General features: G+C 32.1%; 1 pseudogene; it reads right to left on the bottom strand.

The window, feature by feature from the left end:
- Window positions 1–2,552: 2,552 nt before the first annotated feature.
- On the bottom strand, window positions 2,553–19,811 carry LOC139504445 (uncharacterized; annotated as a pseudogene).
- Window positions 19,812–21,318: the final 1,507 nt, after the last annotated feature.

Genomic DNA, 21,318 nt, shown 5'->3' with positions numbered 1-21,318 from the left:
CAATATTTTCAAGCATGAAGAAAAAAGTGTAGAAAACTGATTTGCCTGACTGACGGAAGGACAGACAGACAGACAGGCTGAGTGCAAACCTAAGTCCCCTTCAATTTCCTTGGAAGGGAACTAATTATTCTACTCTATACAGCAACAAAAAACAACTCAGTAAGTTCCATGATACTCTTGACTTTCAGGATACACACAGATAATAAAGTAGGGTGGTTGATTTGATATGCTGTATTGGCATGTTTTTGTGGCCATTTCTGTTACAAATGTATTAAACGTACTCAGCTTACAACTTTGATGACTGAATACTGAATGTGTTCATCTTATAATGTTGATTGCAAGAGTGCCTGTACTTGACATATTGTCCTTTGTTGTTCGGATGTACAAGTACCCGACCATGTCCACTAGTATTTCTGTCCATCTGGTGAGTTGGGCCTTTTTCAACTGATTTTTATATTTTGTTCTTATGTTGTACTGGTATACCACTAACTGTCCTAGGTTAAGGGGGATCCCGCTTACAAGTTTAACCCCGCCAAATTATGTATGTATGTGCCTGTCCCAAGTCAGGAGTAGTTCAGTGGTTGTCGTTTGTTTATGTGTTACATATTTTTTTTTCTTTTCTTTTTTGTAATATTTACTAATAAGGCCGTTAGCTTTCTCTTTGAAATGTTTAACGTTGTCATTTCGGGGCCTTTTATTGCCGACCATGCTGTATGGGCTTTGCTCATTGTTGAAGGCTGTGCAGTGACCTATTGTTGTTAATTTCTGTGTCATGTTGGTCTCTTGTGAAGAATTGTCTTATTGGGAATCATACCACATCTTCTTTTTATATATATTGTTACGCCATCTATCTATTTTTATATTATTAAAGACTGAATGTTGACTTTTTAATGCAGACTTGAGAGTAAAGCTAAAACCAATCAATTTTTGATATTCTTTATGCTGAGTTTCTGTTTCATTCATATACATATCACATCAACTGTTTCATGTTTAAACATAACAAATTATAATACCAGATTAAAAAATGAGACAATGTTTAAGTGTGAAATAGATTTTCCATTGTGAAAATTTTGAACATTGACAGCTTACTATGCACTTCTAATACGTTCTATTATGTTCTTTTTTTATTTTCAGATTAAGTCCCTTAATGCATCAATGCTCATAACTTATAAGTTAAAACTGATCCCCATCTAAACCCTTCTTTTCTTTTAACTTGCAAAATTATTATGTATAGTTAAACTTCTACATATTTTTCTAGCTATACATGCATCTCATAATCTATAGCCATATATATGTACATGTACATTAAAAAGCGCATTTTCAATAAAACAATACAACAGTGTATTTAAACAAAAATTATGATTTAATTACTTAAGATACATGATATAATGTGCATGTGCTTTTTCATATATATAATATATATATATATTGGAGTAACAACATGAACAACAAGTTAAAATTAAAAACTTAACCAACATTAAACATTAAAATTCAATTACATTTTATAAACACAGTTAAAAATAGATATCTTTAACATAAACATGATAAATGAACTGCATGTATTTACAAAATGTACAATCAGAATAAATATATATCACAGTTGTTGGAACTAAATATCACAGTTGTTGGAATTAACGGTATATCACAGTTGTTGAAAATAAGGTATATCACATGTTGAAACTTTATCACAGATGTTGATTTAATGTATACAGGATGGGTTAATAGCAATCACTCAACTAACTGTCCAGAAACTGTTATCAAAGAATCAGTAATTGAATATTAAACAAAGGTATGTTAAGAAAGGCATCCTAATCTGTAATAAGAAATGTAGACAGTTCCCATGTATAAAGCTGTATCAGTTCTGAAACTGCCGTAAAATAGTTGCATGTACATGTACCAACACTTTCTTTAAAATAAATGATTGGAAATGACTTTTTGACATTAAATAAGTTTTAAAGTGCAAGTGTAGGGAGGAAACATTTTTTTGTGGTAATTCAAATTAAAAATATTCTATTTTCCGCTTTCGATCTTTTATATCTGGGCGTCACTGGTGGGTCTTGTGTGGACGAGGCGCGTTTTTGGCGTATTAAATTTTAAACCTGATGCTTTTTGTTATTCATTAATCATGTGTTTCTTTGTCTAATACGTTTTCCTATTTATTTGTATTGTAGTCCTGTAATATTATGTTGTCATTTCTATGTTATATTTAACATTGCCATTAAAGTGCGAGGTTTGTCATGCCACAAAACCAGGTTCAACCCACCATTTTTTCCTTTAAAAATATCATGTACCAAGTCAGGAATATGGCCATTGTTATATTATAGTTCGTTTCTGTGTGTGTTACAATTTAACGTTGCGTCGTTTGTTTTCTCATATTTTTGAGTGTAAATTGACATTGCGATAAGACGTGTCACGGTACTTGTCTATCCCAAATTCATGTATTTGGTTTTGATGTTATATTTGTTATTCTCGTGGGATTTTGTCTGATGCTTGGTCCGTTTCTGTGTTTGTTAGTTACATTGTAGTGTTGTGTTGTTGTTCTCCTCTTATATTTATGCGTTTCCGTCAGTTATAGTTTGTTGATAATGTCTTTTTTTCTTGCAACTATAATTAAATCTAGCTACGTTGCCTCTTAAGTAAGACCAAACCATTTCGATGGGATTGAGCTCACAATGATAAGGAGGTGTGCGTAAAATCTCATGGCCATTAGCTGATGCAAGGTCATTTATTATATACCTAGGTTTTGGTTTGTTTGCTTCACTAAATCAAGCAGCTCGGCCTTTTTTGTTTTCTTATCATACTGTACAATGCTCTTCTCCAGGCATGCCGAGATCTCTGACTTGTTGCTGCTAGTGTTTGGTACCCTTGAGTCAGGATCTAAGTGGCTGTGATACAGAGAATTGTCCATTATGATTACAGACCGAGGAGGCAGTTTAGGGAGAAGTGTTTCTCTGAACCACTCTGTAAAGTGCTCCTTATTCATCTCGTCATGATAATCAGAGCTGTTGGTTTTCGACTCAAATATAAGACGACATCCGGGAATTAGGCCTTGTTGAAAGGAGCCAACATCTAAGATTATCAATCTAGTACCCTTGCCAGAAGGTACTTTCCGATGGATACCTTTACAGTGGGGCTCAAAGACAGACATGGACGTGCTGGGAACATCCAGCCAGTCACCCTTTACTACATGATTAGTGTTCAACCAAGTCTCATCTAGATGTACAATATGACGACCCTGCTGCCTAAACTTACGTATCTTACGAAGATATGCCATCCTCCCTCTCCGACACAAATCTTCGGCTTGAAGCATTCTTGTAGAACCTGAAAAAAATAATCATATAAATAGAAACATTTACTGTCCAGAAACTGTTATCAAAGAATCAGTAATTGAAGATTAAACAAAGGTATGTTAAGAAAGGCATCATAATCTGTAAAGAAATGTAGACAGTTCCCATGTATAAAGCTGTATCAATTCTGAAACTGCCGTAAAATAGTTGCATGTACATGTACCAACACTTTCTTTAAAATAAATGATTGGAAATAACTTTTTGACATTAAATAAGTTTTAAAGTGCAAGTGTAGGGAGGAAACAATTTTTTGTGGTAATTCAAATTAAAAATATTCTATTTTCCGCTTTCGATCTTTTATATCTGCGCGTCACTGGTGGGTCTTGTGTGGACGAGGCGCGTTTTTGGCGTATTAAATTTTAAACCTGATGCTTTTTGTTATTCAATAATCATGTGTTTCTTTGTCTAATACGTTTTCCTATTTATTTGTATTGTAGTCCTGTAATATTATGTTGTCATTTCTATGTTATATTTAACATTGCCATTAAAGTGCGAGGTTTGGCATGCCACAAAACCAGGTTCAACCCACCATTTTTTCCTTTAAAAATGTCCTGTACCAAGTCAGGAATATGGCCATTGTTATATTATAGTTCGTTTCTGTGTGTGTTACAATTTAAAGTTGCGTCGTTTGTTTTCTCTTATTTTTGAGTGTAAATTGACATTGCGATAAGACGTGTCACGGTACTTGTCTATCCCAAATTCGTGTATTTGGTTTTGATGTTATATTTGTTATTCTCGTGGGATTTTGTCTGATGCTTGGTCCGTTTTTGTGTGTGTTAGTTACATTGTAGTGTTGTGTCGTTGTTCTCCTCTTATATTTATGCGTTTCCGTCAGTTTTAGTTTGTTACCCCGATTTTGTTTTTTGTCCATGGATTTATGAGTTTGAACAGCGGTATACTACTGTTGCCTTTATTTCCCACTGTCCACCACTAATCACAGATCAACTAAGCCAGTTATAGCAATCCATTTTTAACTTTTTTTAATTTAAATCGATGGCAATTTTTTTAAGTTTTAAAAAGTTTCCAGTATTATAGATAGGAAATCACTTTTATAGAAAAGATGGGAGTTTTTCTGTTTATCATATTTCTCACGATGCTTTGAAATTTTTTTTTATTTTTTTTACATTGCTATAAGAACAATGTATGTTTGATTAACCTACATTCAAAAATATCTTTAATAAATAAAAATTATGGTGTTCATGTTACTATTTTACTGGCATGAAAGAAAGACATCACTGTTCTATTTCTTCCAGTGGCGAATTTAGTGGTTCACTGAAGTTCCGGTGGTTAAAAATAGAGATGCAGCGAAACCAGACATTCTTCACCGCCTTTATTAATTATATTAAATTTTGTACGATTATTTACGTTTGAAGTTGGATTCATAACAACTGGACATATATATATTACTGTTAATTGCTATTAATAAGTATTGCAATATGCATTTTGTTTAAATTAATTATCAGTATTTAGTTCTGATATAATCTTAAATCAATCCTAATTCTATCTCACTTTGATAGTTTTTCATATGTGACGTCATGCTGTTTCTAAATTTCATAATTTCAAATGTGGCATAACGTTTGTACCTTTTCGCCATCGTATGTGACGTCACATTTTTGTAATTACGTTGACGCCTGGACTGATTCGGTGTGTCTTTTCTGTGTTAAACTTTAATAGCATTATATATTCGGGTTTAGTTTTCTGTAATTAGTTAATACTTCAGTTTCATTATGTATATCCATTTCATATTCATTTGTTAAAATTTACTGTTTGCAATAGCATGAATTGTTCTATATAATAAGAATGTTCTTATCCCGGGCATAAAAACAATGCCGTATTTGGCGAAACCTTTTCAACTTTTTATCTCCAGTGCTGTACAACTTTGTACTTTTATTAGATTATTGATAGGGGTAGACATAGCTATAGGCATAGGTAAAGGAACAGAGATTATTGATAGGGGTGGACATAGCTATAGGCATAGGTAAAGAAACAGAGATTCCGGACTTGAGTACTGTCCAGTGATAGGGGATGACATAGCTATAGGCATAGGTAGAGGAACAGAGATTCCGGACTTGAGTACTGTCCAGTGATAGGGGTGGACATAGCTATAGGCATAGGTAAAGGAACAAAGATTATTGATAGGGGTGGACATAGCTATAGGCATAGGTAAAGGAACAGAGATTCCGGACTTGATTACAGTCCAGTGATAGGGGTGGACATAGCTATAGGCATAGGTAAAGGAACAGAGATTCCGGACCTGAGTACTGTCCAGTGATAGGGGTTGACATAGCTATAGGCATAGGTAAAGGAACAGAGATTATTGATAGGGGTTGACATAGCTATAGGCATAGGTAGAGGAACAGAGATTATTGATAGGGGTTGACATAGCTATAGGCATAGGTAAAGGAACAGAGATTATTGATAGGGGTGGACATAGCTATAGGCATAGGTAAAGGAACAGAGATTATTGATAGGGGTGGACATAGCTATAGGCATAGGTAAAGGAACAGAGATTATTGATAGGGGTGGACATAGCTATAGGCATAGGTAAAGGAACATAGATTATTGATAGGGTTGGACATAGCTATAGGCATAGGTAAAGGAACAGAGATTATTTATAGGGATGGACATAGCTATAGACATAGGTAAAGGAACAGAGATTCCGGACTTGAGTACTGTCCAGCACTATTTTGTCAAGTTTTGGCACAAGTTGGAGAAAAAAAACCTGCACCATTTGTGCTACTCTACTATGCATTTCAACGTTTAGGTTCAATAATATATATATATGGATTGTCGACCTTAGGATACAAGCAAGGACAGCAAGTGCCTGTGCTATGAAGAGTTCCTTTCTAGATTATTCGCCTGCATTTTTTATTTGTTTTGTGTTTAAATTTCGTATTTCTTTTTATTTCTTTTGTTTACCAGTATTTACCTGTAGGTTTCTTACTACATTTTTGTTTTAGGTGGCATTTTTAGTTTGAAATAGTTATGGTACGATAAATTCAGTAATATTATAAATGTTTCTTCTTTGTTTATCGTCTGCTATAAAATATTTCTCTTGACTTACCTACGGATCCGCATATGAATATCACGGTTCACTTGTTTGTTCTTTGTTCTATTAATATCTGTCATATTGACAATGAAACCACATCTTTTAAAATCGTTTATCATGGTCCCACAAACATGTCGAAAATGCATAAATTTGATTTTTTTCTAACTTCTCTCATCATGCGATAGCGGAACCTTTTTGGTAACTATTTATGTGTTGCGTTTAAATATGAATTGTAACACTTTAAAGTGACTGAACAGGTAAAACAAATACTTCTCAAGAAACAGAAAAAGAAAACTACTTGGAACAGCACCAGGCTACGTATTGGTATTGTATGAATACAAACTCAGCATGGACGATATGTTGTACTTCATAAACGCATTTTTTTAAAAGTCTATCGGATTTTTCATGCATTTTCCGTTCACATTTTCACAACAATCGTTCAAAAAGACTAGAATGCCTTTGTGAAAGTTTCATACAATGTCAAGTGTTTCATTCCATCAAAAATCTCGTGCGTTTCTGCGAGAAAAAAAAATAACGCACAATTTTGTGAATGAAAGGGGAAAGTAGATCCTTACGCGTTGCATTCGCGCATGTCATTTGCGTACTAACCCAATAATTTTTATATCACGGCCAGTCCACTGATACTGACATTATCAGCGAGTACACATCAAAGCAAAAATGTACAAATTACTTATAAATATTTATATTGGTTTTTATATAAAAATTGTTTTAATAAATTGAGCTTGGTTTGTTTCAGAATCGTTTTGGACAGTTTTGATTGTAAGTATAGATGTTTTTGTCGCAGTCAATGCTATATTATAGAAATGTTTTAATGCAATATTTACAAGATTGGTTTAGTGCAACGTTAGTTATTGTGGCATTTTGATTTTTATAAACGATAGGATATTTCTCGGCTACATTCTCCTCGAAAAGAGAACTGTAAATTAATCCTTCGATTTCAGCTTTATAAGGTTTACAATTGCTTTTTTTATTTGTACTAAATCAAAATCATTCGTTGTACAGGTTGGGGGAACTCAGTGGTATTAGTTGAATTTCCGTTTTCCTCATTACGTATTATTCTCAGGCACACTTTTGAGAACGTATATTGATTTCTTGTCCTTTCTCTGCATTTTTGTTTTTATTGTTTTTTGTTTTAATAATTGCGTTTATTGTTGATAAACCCCTTGGAATCCTTTCCATAATTAAGGTATACCCTGAGACGTTTCTCATATATCATAAGACTTAGCTTTTTACAAATATAGCTCCATGTAAATAGAAAAATTGATGGTTTGTCCAAGACTACATAACGGTGGAATATGAAATAATAAACATTTCTAAAAATTAAGAAGATGAAGTATGAGCTCCAATAAGACAACTTTCAATCAGAGTCACAAAGTTTGAAAGTAAACCATTTTAGGTCAAAGTACGGTCTTCAATCACAGTAATAATGCATCTACCTCATGCATAGATTACCTAAGCTGTATTTGGCAAAACTTTAAGGAATTTTGGTCCGCAATGCTCTTTAATTTCGTACTTTATTTGGCCTTTTTAACTTTTGGATTCGAGCGTCACTGATAAGTCTTATGTAGACGAAACGCGCGTCTGGCGTATATACTAAATTAGTCCTGGTGTCTATGATGAGTTTATCTAAACAGGTTTCCACAATTTTACATATCGTCACTGTACTGCTAAAGAGGTACACACAATTAAAACAACACGAATTAATACAAAAAATGCACAATTTAACGTAGAAGTGCATCTGTATGCATGCTTATAATAATTTGAAAATTTACTTGATTATTTAATGTAACCATGTGAAAAATTTATAAAATCGCCAAAATCCATTATTTTGACTGAGAGATGAATAAAAATCATGGAGACAAATTCATTTGCCAAGGACATTTTTTTTATATTTTGTAAATAAAGCTATATCAATAGTTAAAAGACCAAAATTAATAGAAATAGATATCCCCGATATTCCTGGGATAAATTTGCAAATTTTTTACCATATGAAATTTGACTTTTTTGGTGTGCTGTCTGCACTTTATATGAAATTTGAGAGGTCAACAATAGCATAACTAGAAATACCATATTGGTTCATATTATTGAAAAACAATACTAGAATGCCTATTTAATATTCATTTGATGGATTGCAAAGGCCGATTTTATGAAACACAGCATGTTTTAAACATTTTATCTTGATAGAAAACCTCTTTTAAGGATCAACCCTTTAAAAAGTAAATCCTTGAATTTTTTTTAATTGATTTTATAACTGGACCTTCCGTGTAACAGAATATAAAGATGATCTTGTAACCTTGGTTCTTGGTGACTTTGCATGGATTTATTTGAGACAGACACTAAAGTCGATATTCAGGAGTCTTTTGATACTGTAAGGACCAACATTATATTGAAAGGATTAACGTGATATTGAAAGGACCAACGTATTATTGAAAGGACCAATGTGATATTGAAAAATACCAACGGGATATTGAAAGGACCAACGTGATATTGAAAGGACCAATGTGATACTGTAAGGATCAACGTGATATTGAAAGGACCAACATGATATTGAAAGGACCAACGTGATACTATAAGGACCAAGGTGATACTGTAAGGATTAACGTGATATTGAAAGGACCAATGTGATATTGAAAGGACCAACGTGATATTGAAAGAACCAACGTGATATTGAAAGGACCAACGTGCTATTGAAAGGACCAACGTGATATTGTAAGGACTAACGTGATATTGAAAAGACCAACGTGATATTTAAAGTACCAACATGATATTGAGAGACAACTACACAAGACTTACATCAATATGTATGCTCAATCATATCCACATAGGTGTATATGGCAGACCCATGCAGGAACATAATTTTATATATTCTAAACTGATTAGGTCTTTCCACTTTTCCGTGGAAAGACCTATTGATTTTCTTTTGATTATTTTTTTTCTTTTTCTTCCGCCATTTTTTTTCCTTCGCTGCTTTTTTGTTTCGCAAGATGTCGCTTAGATATTTGGAATTTGATATTAAACAGTGTATACGCTTTTGAAACCGACCCTGCTTAACCGAATACTTTCCAATATAAGAGTTATCTCCCCGAAAACTGTTTTTCTTTTTATCTCTAAGGCTTCGCAACCGTATAAGAAACCGACAAATTTATTTTTCCAAACTGCTCGTTATATCCTCAGGATGTTTTGTTTAATTTTCACCGAAGCCGTATAGAGATTCCATATGAGAGTTATTTCCCCTTTTGTAATTGATATTTTGAAATGTATTTTTAACTGGATAACAATAAGTGATAGAGGCATATGGTCTTTAGATTTGAGGTCCTTGGTCCAAAACAATGAAAATAAGGTCAAATTCAAAGGTCAAGGTCATGTTCAAAATTTTGATTTTGACTTGTTATTTCTTATTTTCAGAAATCATATAAGATATCGACAAAATATTTTCAAACAATTGTTAGTTGCGACATGTCGTAACACATAAATTAAGTTGTAAGGGTACGTTGACATTTGATACAAGTTTTCCCCCCTTTTATATCTAATATTAGTCTTATTGCAATATGATTTATTAACTATTTAAAGTAGAGGCCTAGAATTTTTTAATTGAGGTCCTTGGTTGATGACCTGGAAATTGAGCTCAAGGTCATTGGTAAATCTAACATTCCAGATTTCGACCTTTGCTTTTACCTCACATGTTTACATGATAAAGACATTGGACTTTTTGCATTAGGTTGCAAGCAATGTGACCTTGAAAAAAACAACCAGAAATGACTTTTATAAACCGGATGTTGCTATTTTTTTTTTTACTAAATTAATGCAAAAGTATATAGAACCATATATTTTGAGAATCAGTGTCGAGTAAACTATCAAATAATACGGGAAGTAACAATTTTTTAACCGGAAGTAAAAAAAAATTACTCCCTCATTTATATCTTTATGTATAGAAACCATATATTTATGGAACCAGACGCTGAAATTGACATTTAAAAACAAATTTTCATAATTTCATATCAAAATAGATCCTTACTGTGTCTTTAGAGTAACATTAGTAAAGAACACAACTAGAATTTCTTTGATGACAGCTGCATATTGTATGATAAACAACGTCGGAATTTTGCCTCCACGTGTAGCAGAACCGGAAGTAATTACAAGTAACTATCTAAAAAGTCTACAATGATTTAAATGTATTATTAGATAATTGTATGTAGCAATTGCATAGCTACATCGTCTACCCTAATTCACTACTCATTCAGCTTATTAAATGTATTATTAGATAATGGTATGTAGCAATTGCATAGCTACATCGTCTACTCTAATTCACTACTCATTCAGCTTATTAAATATGATTTTTAATGTAAACTGAGTATCGATCACTACTTAATGTTATCAAATATTATAATTTATGAATTATATTCATCATCATGTCAATTCATGCGTCTTTTGTTTATTAATTTTATAAATTTACTGTTTGCAAAAGTATAAATTATTCTAAATGATAAGGATGTTCTGGTAACTTACAGAAAACTCTGGCCGTTTTTGGCACAACTTTTTTAATCTTTTAGTCTTCTAAGCTGTTTGACTTAATGCTTGTTTCGGCTTTCAAACTTTTGTATCTGGGCATCACAAGTAAATCTTGTGTGTATAAAATGCACTTCTGGCGTATTAAAATTTTCAACTTGTTGCCTTTTGTTGGCTGTTGTTCGTGTGTTTCTTTGTCAATTGTATTCTCCAATTTATTTATATTGTAGTCCTGTAGTGTTAAGTTGTCATCTTAATGTTATATTTCACATGGCTATAAAAGGGGAGGTTTGGCATGCCACAAAACCAGGTTCAACCCGCCATTTTTGTTCTTTAAAAATGTCCTGTACCAAGTCAGGAATATGGCCATTGTTATATTATAGTTCGTTTCTGTATGTGTTACATTTTAACGTTGCGTCGTTTGTTTTCTCTTAATTTTGAGTGTAAATTCACATTGCGATAAGACGTGTCACGTTACTTGTCTATCCCAAATTCATGTATTTGGTTTTGATGTTATATGTGTTATTCTCGTGGGATTTTGTCTGTTGCTTGGTCCGTTTCTGTGTGTGTTATATTGTAGTGTTGTGTCGTTGTTCTCCTCTTATATTTAATGCGTTTCCCTCAGTTTTAGTTCGTTACCCCGATTTTGTTTTTTGTCCATGGATTTATGAGTTTTCAACAGCGGTATACTACTGTTGCCTTTTTTATAGTGTTATCCCACAGCGAATGGATGTTTACTACTTATATTTCACTCAGAGTATATACACCACACTGTTACAAACTTTGTATAAAGATTGATTGATTGTTTGTTGCTTTACGCCGCATGAGCACAAAAAGGCTATATCACGGCGATGTATAAAGTTTAAACAGGGTAATTAAAAGTTACAAATGGAAACTTGACATGAGGATGAAGACAACATGCAAACATTCAGAGGCCTTTTAATAGCCAAAGGAGCCTGAAGGAATACAAAATACTTCTCCCAGTTGAAAGTGGTAGGTTTAACAACATGATTACTTTTTTTTTTATTAAACGTGGAATAAAAGTACATTCATAAAATAGTTAATTTGTTTTTTTGGAAAGGGGGAGGGGCAATGACTCAATTTAGTATTTGTTCAGGTGTTAACTGGGTTCCATGTTCATGTATGTGACCAATAGCTTTCAAGTTGCTGGTCCCAGTGAAATGCTTGACATGTAGTCATGACAGTTAGTCTGTTTAGTTAACTTATTTATTTTAATTTTTTTAATATTAAATAAACCTAAATATTTGAAATATCCAAATAGGAAGATTTGGAATGATTGCCTTTCGTCCTGATTCACGTTCGCCTTTGTACCGGTTCGCCCTGATACCTGTTCTACCATGGTCCATTCACCCTGATTTTTATTTATTTTTTCCAAATGTTTTTCTAATTTCTTTCTTTATTATGATCTATTATGTGAACAGAATATGTTGCAAGTTTGTTGAAAAATTACACTAATGTTTGTATAGCCAAAACCAATTGATTATTTTTCTTTTGAATTGTTATGTCATTGACCAATAATTGATCCAAAACAAGTACTCAGCTTTTAAAAATTTCCATGATACAGTCTTCATCAATTTAAAGAATAAAAATATCTTTATTCAACTCTATATTTTTTTTAGTAGGGCGAACTCTATGGCCGAATGATCCCAGGGTGAACATGATATTAGGGCGAACGGACCCGATAGCAATGAAAGCATTCTTTATTACCATGATACATGTAACAGGTAGACATGGTAGATATCAATTGACAGTCACATACTTTCTATGTTACTGTCATTAACACTATACATCCTTCAACAATGAGTTAATCAATACTGTATAGTAAGATCTAAATAACCCAGAAATAATAATTATAAAGCATTCCAAACAGAAAACTATTAAACGGTCTGATTTATATCCATTTTTTTTATATGAAAAACAAACGCCGGTATGATATATAAATGATATATACAGGATGTATATATATATGTAGGACTCTAAAGTGCGATGGGGACGCTAAAGTACGATGGTCACGCTAAAGTGCGATGGTATACGCTAAAGTGCGATGCCTCCATACGCTAAAGTCCGATGGTCCGCGAAAGTATAGACGTAAGAATTGTACTTGGATTATGACGTTAACAATACTTCAGTTTCATTATGTATATCTCTTTCATATTCATTTGTTAAAATTTACTGTTTGCAATAGCATGAATTGTTCTATATAATAAGGATGTTCTTATCCTGGGCATAAAAACAATGCCGTATTTGGCAAAACCTTTTCAACTTTTTATCTTCAGTGCTGTACAACTTTGTACCTTTTTCACTTTCGATCGTTTATATCTGGGCGTTATGTATTCGGGTTTAGTTTTCTGTAATTAGTTAATACTTCAGTTTTTTTATGTATATCTCTTTCATATTCATTTGATAAAATTTACTGTTTGCAATAGCATGAATTGTTCTATATAATAAGAATGTTCTTATCCCGGGCATAAAAACAATGCCGTATTTGGCGAAACCTTTTCAACTTTTGATCTTCAGTGTTGTACAACTTTGTACTTTTTTCACTTTCGACCTTTATATCTGGGCGTCACTTGTAAGTCTTGTGTGCACGTGTATCCTGCTTCTATTGGAAGAAAGAAGTCCCCATTAAAATAATATCGATTTTATTGAAAAGAAAAAAATGAAGTAAAATAAAGGTTCGTGCTTTTAAGCGTAAATTATAAATTGTCGGCTAAAAACATAGTTTGTACAGTGTAGGAAAATATAACATGTATTTTTCACGGACAATGAGAAAGCTCGACGAATATCGCTTTTTCTCGCATTTTAAATTAAAGCTTAACGCCTTATACAAATGTTACTTATTCCGACAATGTGGTCGATCTTCTGAATTTAGAAACTATCACTTAAGCCTGCCGGTAAATCATAAAGTCATCACATACTGGATTTGTTACAACACGAGCAACACGACGGGTGCCACATGTGGTGCAGGATCAGCTTAACCTTCCGGAGCACCTGAGATTACCCCCTGTTTTTGATGGGGTTCGTGTTGCTTATTACTTAGTTTTCTATGTTGTGTCATGTGTACTATTGTTTGTCTGTTTGACTGTCTTTTAAATTTTTAGCCATGGCGTTGTCAGTTAATTTTCGATTTATAAGTTTGACTGTCCCTCTGGTATCTTTCTTCCTTCTTTTAGCATACTAGCTTTTGCAAAAAGACTTTCTTTTTTTATCCATGTACATTTTAAGCCGTCGAACCATATCATATTGGTCCTTCGCACTTTAGCGTGATATACCATTGTACTTTAGCAAACAAACAACCATCGCACTTTAGCGAGATACATCATCCTACTTTAGCGTAGACTATTTCACTTTAGCGTGACCATCGCACTTAAGAGTACCATCGCACTTTAGAGTCCTACATATAAACAAAATTTCGTTTGTACATGTACATAAACAGAGGACAACCACATGCACTGAATTATACATGTTATATGTGTAACAGACTTTTAAGGCTGCTTTTAAGGGAATTATAAGTCAATGTAAGTGTGTAATTTGTGTACTTTCTTATTATCTTTTATGTTATTTTTTTTTGCCATTTTTCTATGTTACTGTCATTAACACTATACATCCTTCAACAATGAGTTAATCCATACTGTATAGTAAGATCTAAAGAACCCAGAAATAACAAATATAAAGCATTCCAAACAGAAAACTATTAAACGGTCTGATTTATATCCATTTTTCTCATATAAGAAACAAACGCCGGTATAATATATATACAAAATTTCGTTTGTACATGTACATAAACAAAGGACAACCACATGCACTGAATTTTATACTGCAATCAGCTATTTTACTATACAGATAAAGCTATACATATAAACGTAAGCTTTATACGTCAATGACCCCAACTAACCTATAAGCCCCGCCTCCTTATTGTATTTCATCAACAACGTCACGTCACGACCATGACAACGTAAAGTAACAATGGTCAAACTTTTATGAATTTAAACTTGTATGTCTTCAAATTGGTTATTTATATACAATGGTTATCAAATGTTATCAATTAAGTTCATTTTCCCTTTCTAATTCCTTAATATGTCAATGTTTTACCGCCTGGACTACGCTCTTAGGGAAATACCCCAAAATGGTACCCCAAGAGGGAAATTCCAAACACTTTTTTTAACAATTTTTGTTACATAGTTTTTCATTTTTAAATATTTTTTTTCGATTTCAGTATAAAAACAATATACGTATAGTGTCTTGAAATATGAAATTTATTTGTATTCGGCACGAAACGGGAAAATGCTCGGTAGAACCTCGCATTTTCCCGTTTCTAAGCCTCATACAAATAAATTTCATATTTCAAGACACTATACGTATATTGTCTAAATACATGTTATATGTGTAATAGACTTTTAAGGCTGCTTTTAAGGGATTTATAAGTCAATGTAAGTGTGTAATTTGTGTACTTTCTTGTTATCTTTTATGTTATTTTTTTTTTGCCATTTACATGTAGTTAAATATTGGGGATTTATGGATGCAACTCCACAAAGACAATGAAAGACCAGGACTTGGATTGCATGAAACTTTAAGAAATCTTCAATATATTGATTACTATGTCATGATGCCTATGCATTGTGAAAATATTTTTCTTAATATGTCAGAGTGAGCAACTGAAATTATACATACATTGTTTTTACTGTATTTTTGTTTGTTATATATCACAGTGGACATCACTGACTCTATATTACTCTTAATAATTACTGTTGCCAGACTCACTTTTAAGAATCTTGGAATTTCACTTTTTTTCCTATTCCTAATTAAGCCAATATATATACAAAAATATATTTTGAGAAAAGGTATGAACGGAGAATGTGTCAAAGAGACAACAACCCGACCATAGACACTTGATAGCACAGACAGAAGGTCACCAGTAGGTCTTATATGCATTGAGAAATTCCCGCACCCAGAGGTGTCCTTCAACTGGAAACTACACAAATATATATACTAGTTCAGTAATAATGAAAGCCATACTAAACTCCATATTCTATATATATATTTTTTGTTTAATAGCTTAATTTAAAAATCTTACGAATATTTATTATTAATCTGTTTTTAAGGTACCTACTACCAGTCGTCACCCAGTGTCATTTAAAGTTACTAGAGCAAAAATTTAAACCATGAAGAAAGTGATACATTGTATACATGGTAATTAACCAATAGAAAATATTTTTTTCAAGATATTCTGATATCAGACAACTCAGTTGTCAAAACAAGTAGAGAACTGTTAGTACAAATGAAGTAGATTGTGCCACTTTTGTTCTCTTGTTCATATTTTTAAAGCCTGTTTTTTTAACTGAACTCATCCTTTTGATTTCTATACACACATTATGTAAAAGTACATTAGATTACAACTAGGCTGAAAAAGTTCAATTTCATTAATATAAAACTTTAACCAATATATACATGTATTTGAATGGTTTTACACTAGTAATTTTGGGGCTCTTTATAGCTTGTTGTTCGGTGTGAGCCAAGGCTCCGTGTTGAAGGCCGTACATTGACCTATAATGGTTTACTTTTTTTAAATTGTTATTTCATTGGCACTCACACTACATCTTCCTATATCTATATATATCATTTGTAACTCTATATCATATATGTATACGGTGAACCAATGTGCTTGTAACTTTAGATAAAAGTCTCGTGAAATGGTGATAAAAAATCACTGTATTCCTGTACACAGGTACACAGGTTTGTCAACAAATGAAAATTTTAAATAAGCAGAACTTAAGATACTAATACATATTACTACAACACTATAAAAGAGTCAATTGTTTTTTTTGAAACCTTGGATCAGATAAATATAGAAAATAATATTTACTATTTTACTATTTATCAAATCTAATCATAACTGCTGACTTCTACTTTCACTTTTTCCTCTCCCAACGCAATTAAACAAAATTTAACGGTTTCTAGTTTTGACATCACATACTTGTTGAGTAAACAGGCGTTTATAAGTATGACATTTGATTTCTATGATTTTTATTCTTACAATTATTTTAAACATGATCATATATTTACCATTATTAACTTGCATGTATCATAATATTTTCATTTCGTTTTGTAGATTTTCTAGAGGAACTACATATTGAGTTACATAACATACATAGAGCTATCACAGTCACATATAATGTCTTAGAAGCAGCATTTTATAAGATATCAATAAGACAGTGAATATACTACCCTTTTGGATGAATTATAGCCTGAAGAAGTTTTGATCTGACATTAAGGACTGGGCAATACAATTTTTGCCCTAATCCTTCAAATGGTTTGTTTAGAAGGGACTGAATTGGCTTGTGTGTCTCTGCATTTTTAAAGGAAAATACTTGATTGACTATTTGTAAAAATAAAAACTTCATAGGATTATAAAGAAAACAATGCTAACTGATTTACCGATTAACTATTTGTATAAAGCTTTATATTTTAGAGAGGAGAAGACATTGATGCTTCAAACCTTTTATGCAGATACCTTATGCTAAGAAGTTTTCCTCTGTCAGGTGTCCCTTTTCCTTGACAACATTTTCATGTTTAAACAAAACCATAAAAAATATACCTACAAGGTAGTTTGATCTACTTTTGACTTCATTTTCATGATTCATTGGTCAATGTTATGTTTTGTGTTTTGGTATTTTTTTCCAATTATCATAAGCAAAACAAGATAAAACTATTTTAGTGTGCTGAAGTGAACAATTGTAAGGTGTACATGTCTGTCTGACCTTGACCGCAATGGCTCATTGTCATTAAAAAATGTTTAGATGATGAGATACATGTGTATTCTGATCCTATAGAGCAATCAATTTGTTGTCCTTTTTAGAAACAGTGTTGAGCTTTATCTTGAACCATTACTACTATATTAATAGGGTTCATACCCCCCTTTTCTTGTAACAATATCACATTGAATTCTCTAAAAAAAAAATTAAGGAATAAGCTAATTTTTAAATGATTGAAAGGCTATTTCCTGCACTACGAACATATCTGAAAAGCTTTCATTGATTAATTAAAGAGCTTAACTGTCATAGTTAACATCAATTAAATGATTTTGAACAGAAAATGATAGTTTGAACACAAATTGTTTTAGTGAATTTGAACGAAGATTTTGTAAATCTAGGCATTTGTCTCCATGACGACCAAGTTTCCTCTGCAACTTTATTTCATTATTTTGAATAATTTGATGTTACAATGTATTACATGGAGAAAAATAAAAAAAAAATTAAATGCTTGATTAAAATTTTATTATTATAAAGCATACATTAATCAAAAATGTGTAATTCTCAAAATTGGTGTGTTCTGTTTGCATGGAAACTGGTAGTTTGATTTGAGGATAATGATAAATAGTTGACTGTTTTCTTTACTTTGTTTCAATAGTTAGGTGTTATACAAGCTATAAGACACAATCAAATGAATTGTGCTATAAAAACATGAAAATAATTTAGCTTATTGTAAGAAAAAAAAGGCAAAAAAAACCCTTTTTTTCTGAAAAATCAAAAAAAAGGCTACAAACGATTTTTTTTGATATGTTATAGACAAAGATCCAATGAACAAATGTAAACAAACAGGTTATCCATAGGACCCTGCTCTTGGAAGAATGTAGACTTTGAAAAACGTAATTTTTACTTCTTTTAAGAAAATGAAAAACTGCAACAATTGGTTGCCATGGAACCAAGAGTTGCCATAGTTGCAACTTCTGTTATCAACTTTAACTTTTTTTTAAATGTGGAACTATGATAACATATATTTGTTTTATCGAATTTAACCAAAGCAACCAAATGTACAACACATGTGTAATTGTTATTTTTTTTTTCAGTTTCTTAAAAAAGTTAATTTTAAAACTATCACTGTATCACCCACTGCATGATTCTTATGTGGAGCCATACTTAAGTCAATGTGCAATTGTCTACAGTTTGAGTTTCCTACCATAATTGTTTTTTTATTTTTTAATTTTTGTCTTAAAGGGCTGCTTTGATAACTACCTGTTTGCTCATATGCATCTGTTGCTTTATATTTTTCTCCGTCGTTATCAATTTTTGTCTTGATTATTCTTATTTTCCGTTGAAATGAAATTAACCACTGTTCAGACAAAGATATATACCGAGTTTTCTATGTGCTATTTTATTTTTACATACAACGAAAACACCTTACGAAAAATGTTTTCCTGACTACCATTAAGGTAAAAGATAGATAATAGATTAATTATATTATCAGATTAATTATTAGTAATTTATCGATTATTCGAAGTCATAGTTGTGTCTCAAAAAAATATTGTCGAGTTCTTCGTATCACCAATATATGCAATTTCAAAAAATCAAAATGTCTTTATCTTATTTTTTTATCTTTTACCCCTGCACAAATTAAAGTTGCACCAAAACTATATAAAAAGAACTGAAATTGAAGATAATGTGTTCGATATGTGATAACTTACTGATAATGTTTTATCAGAAAGTGAATGTCCAACATCTTCGATCCAAAATTAAGAATAAAGGTGTAAATGCAGTGTTATTTGTTTCATATGATTATAGCTACTGCTGGTTACTATCCAACAAACAACGAAAATATCATGTAAAATTAAAAGATTATCGGGGATGGAATAATTACTGAACTTAATAATATAACTGCATGCGAAATACAAAGCAATATTTAATCAGAAAATATGGTAAGTTTATTGCGATTTGTCAAAAATGGGACTACTTAAAACCTACCGTTGTGTATTGTGCTCAGTTAACTCAAAGGTGGCTTTAAGCTTACTGACATCCATCATTTTTGTCCATTGTAACACCCATCTTAACATCTATTGTAACATCCATTGTAACATTCATTGTAACATCCATATAGTATTTACGTTGAAAAACAAATTAATCATTTTTAATAAAATAAGGATCGATACAAATAAACTTTACTCAAACTACCCAAATGAGACGTTCAACAGAATGTTTACATTCTGTTCGTGTCTGTGACGACGAAAGGTACAATTGAAGTAAGTGTGAATTCCGTTCTGGATCTGCTTTCTCTTCCGGAGCACCTGCTATCACCCCCAGTTTTTGGTAGGATTCGTGTTAATATGTATGTTGTTTCCTATGTTGTGTCATTTGTACTATTATGTATCTGCTTGTCTTTTTTTCTTTTGTAGACATGGCGTTGACAGCTTATTTTCGATCTATGGTATTGTATGTCCTATTGGTATCTTTAGCTTCTCTTTATTCTGCTACATCGTTGTTCCATCAGGTTAAAGTCAAGAACTGTGTCTTTAAATGCTGTTTGTTGATAGTCGTTCTCCATTTTTTCCGGGTTATTGTAATCGTTTCTTCTAATGACAGTTTGTTTCCTCTGCTGTTATTATTTCTTTTCTTCCTCATAAACATATATGTTTTCTTTTAAATAAATGCTAACATTTTTCTTCTTCACTTGCTTTAGATTAAGATGATATTTTTAATAGTGAAAAGGGAAACAACTCAGATATATAAATGTACCTTCGTCCTTTACAATAAAATTACTAACTGTAAAAATAACCACAGACATTTAGTATGGTTTATAAAAACTGATATAGGTGTAAACATATGCACCATTCTGTTTATAAACTATATCCTTACTTAAGGATGTACTTAGACGAAGTTTTGGAATTTGTGTCATATTTTCGGACTCCTTTGTATTTTTCTCTACGATATAATGTAAAATGTTTGGGCCATTATATAGAGATTCATAAATAGCCTTTTCCATATCGGTCCAGGATCATCCCGAGACCTCAATATTATCCCGAGACGTAGTCAAGATGTTGATATTGTTTCTTAAGTCGTAACTACAATCCCTTTCCCTTTCATGAATGTGACCTGCCGAATTAGACTATTTACCGGATTTGTAATCACATAAGCAACACGACGGGTGCCACATGTGGAGCACCTGAGATCACCCCTAGTTTTTGGTGGGGATCGTGTTGTTTATTCTTTAATTTTCTATATTGTGTCATGTGTGCTGTTGTTTTTCTGTTTGTCAGTTTGTTTTAGATTTATGAGTTTGACTGTCCCTTTGGTATCTTTCGTCCCTCTTTCACGAAGAAGATAAGTTGATTTTTCCGAAAGAATGTCTTAATACTATAAAGTAAAAGGGAGGATCAAGAACAGATAATAAGATAAATAAGTATTTATATTATTTGCAGTAATTGTATCATTTATACTATTTAAAAATATTTGCCTTCTTTATAAGGTGTAGAATTACTCTAAAAGCTAACGTTGTACTAGATTTCAACATGAGACATTGTTTGCTTTGCCCGTTGGTACCATCTGACATATAACATATTATAGGTTGTATTGAAGTGGCACGAATAATTGAAATCTTTTGATT

Source organism: Mytilus edulis, chromosome 14 (genome assembly GCF_963676685.1).
Source record: "Mytilus edulis chromosome 14, xbMytEdul2.2, whole genome shotgun sequence".
Taxonomy (NCBI): Eukaryota; Metazoa; Mollusca; class Bivalvia; order Mytilida; family Mytilidae; genus Mytilus; species Mytilus edulis.
Note: the sequence above shows the minus strand (reverse complement) of the source record. Positions and strands in the feature narration are given on the sequence as shown.